This window comes from Culicoides brevitarsis, unplaced genomic scaffold, assembly GCF_036172545.1.
Source record: "Culicoides brevitarsis isolate CSIRO-B50_1 unplaced genomic scaffold, AGI_CSIRO_Cbre_v1 contig_22, whole genome shotgun sequence".
Lineage (NCBI taxonomy): Eukaryota > Metazoa > Arthropoda > Insecta > Diptera > Ceratopogonidae > Culicoides > Culicoides brevitarsis.
Window position 1 is genome coordinate 41,007 of NW_026973406.1, and position 2,489 is coordinate 43,495.

The 2,489-nt window shown below is 26.7% G+C and overlaps 2 long non-coding RNA genes across 2 annotated transcripts; both read left to right on the forward strand.

Moving 5' to 3' along the window:
* Positions 1–643: 643 nt before the first annotated feature.
* On the forward strand, positions 644–1,279 carry LOC134836413 (uncharacterized). The gene is made up of 3 exons (XR_010162289.1): positions 644–860; positions 931–1,065; positions 1,122–1,279. It is a non-coding gene; the product is annotated as an uncharacterized LOC134836413 (long non-coding RNA).
* Positions 1,280–1,457: 178 nt separating this feature from the next.
* On the forward strand, positions 1,458–2,004 carry LOC134836414 (uncharacterized). The gene is made up of 3 exons (XR_010162290.1): positions 1,458–1,624; positions 1,704–1,836; positions 1,900–2,004. It is a non-coding gene; the product is annotated as an uncharacterized LOC134836414 (long non-coding RNA).
* Positions 2,005–2,489: the final 485 nt, after the last annotated feature.

The window sequence follows — 2,489 nt, forward strand, 5'->3', positions numbered from 1 at the left end:
TCCAATCGAAATTTGCTGTGCGAATTTACCCCGTTTTCCCCTATTAATTTTTTTTCATCAATTTTGAAAATTATTTTATTTAATTCTTTAGTAATTATTAATTCATTTTTTATTTAGTGTGAAAAAAAATAATTTTTTCTTTAAAAAACTGAAATTTGGACTGTTGAAATTTGTGAGTATGTTGCATGCATGCATGGTTTTTTTACATGCAGCATGTGCCGAACACTAATAAAATTCAATAATTTTTTATGAAAATAATTTTTTAAAGAAAATTTTATGCCGAAATACGATTTTGAATACAAAAATTACTAAAAATTGAAAAATTTTCTGAGAAATTTCTTGAAAAATTATGAAAATACACCAAAAATTGGTAATTTTTAATGAAATTTTCAACTTTTTTTTTATTTTGCCCCATTGGATTTTCGAATTTTAAATGGGACATCGGACAAAACTATTGAGTTTCATTTGGAGCGGCCTTAATTATATTTTAATCATTCAATTATCTAAGTAGCTTGTTGGGTACAAATATTAGGGACACTTCAAATAACCTACCCCTGTACAAAAGAATTCCGACCAGCGACATGACATTTACGTACGTGTGTACGAATTGTATGTCGTATAATTGTCAGTTTGAGAAGTAACGCCATATTGAAAAGAACTTAGAATATTTTTGTGAAGACAAAATTATTGAAAATCACGTAAATTCAAACATGATTTTACACAAAAAGTTAATAAATTAGTGCATCAACAAATATAATTGATGAAACAGATGGAGTTTAAATGAAATATTTGTCAAAATTTGGATTATTTGAACAAAAATGTGAACCGGCAAAATTTGCAGATATTCTTCGGTAAATCAGGTAAAGTGTTATTTTAGATTAATTTAGATACGTTAAACATGTTTTTTATGTTCTTTTTCTTTTTATTTAGGAAGAAAAATTGCAAAAAGGCGTTGATAAGGTCTTATAATACCGAAGTCGAACACAAAAAATTATGTTGAAGACGAAATTTTATCACATTTGGCAAGGAAAACTATCGTTTGTGGCTACAGGTTGTTAAATTGAAGTAAAAACTAATATATTTCTCTCAAATAATCTAAAAACTTAAAATTTTTAAATCAGTTTTAGATTACTTTGGCAAAAAATGGAAAAAACGGGAACAAAACATGAATCGTTTGAGAAGAAAAAAAGGCTTGACAAGGTAATATCTACACATAATTTGTAAATTAAGACTCAATGTAAACTTAATTTATGTAAAAAGTAAAATAATTTTAATAAAAATAAACAAAAATTTGAAAAATAAAACAAAATTGATCAATATTTATCCCTGTATAAAAGTATTCCGACCATCGACATGACATTTACGTACGTGTGTACGAATTGTGTGGCGTACAATTTGTCAGTTCGAGCAATACCGCCATATTGAAAAGAAGTGAAACAATTTTTGTGAAGATAAATTTATTAAAAACACTTAAATTTAAAAATGATTTTACGTAAAAAGTTAATAAATTTGTGCAAAAACAACTAATTTTTATGGATCTCATGGAATTCAGTTCAATTATGTGTTAAAACTTGGAATATTTAATAAATATGTGACACCGGCGAAATTTGCAGGTTTGTTGCAGGTAAGATGTACTCTCAGGATGATTTAGAATATTTTAGATACTTTAAAACATTTTTTTATGTACTTTTTCATAAATTTAGGAAGAAAATTTGAAAAAAAGACGTAGACAAGCTTTAAAATACTGAAGTAGAACACACAAAAATGAACAAGACGAAAATTTGTCAAATTTGGAAATGAAAATCATCGTTTTTGGTAACAGCACTTTAAATTAAGGTAAAAAACCTATGTTTTGTCTTAAATAAATTAAAATCTTAAAAATTTTTAATCATTTTTCAGATCAAATAAGCAAGAAACGAGGACAAAACATGCATCGTTTGAGAAGAAACAAAAGCTTGTCAAGGTAAAATCTGCACGTATTTAAAAATTAATACTAAATGTAAGCTTAATTTATGTAAAAAGTTGATTATTTTTATTAAAATAAAGAATAAATATGAAAAATAAAACAAAATCTATCAATATTGCATGAACGATCCATTAGCGCCCTCATCGGTGAGAAGCGAAACTATGTTGGTCGGAAAAAGCGGACATTCGATAGTAAAATTCCGATCGGAATCTAAGGTCGGAATCCGATCGGAAAGTTGTCGGAAATATTGTATAGGGATTGCATGAACTACTTATTAGCGCCCAAATACAAATAAAAATAAATACATAACATATAAATAAATATTTCATTGTGCGAGGGAATGATTTACTTAATGTCAAATATGACATTACTTACTTACAGTGTGCTAAACTAACCGCTTTTTTTCAATTTTAAAAACTACATCACTACTTAGAAGCAATGGAGAATAAAATAGTTCACGTAAATAAGATATACCTAAGTGCTGTATTTATTATTAATTAATAACTTATTTATTTTAGGGAAT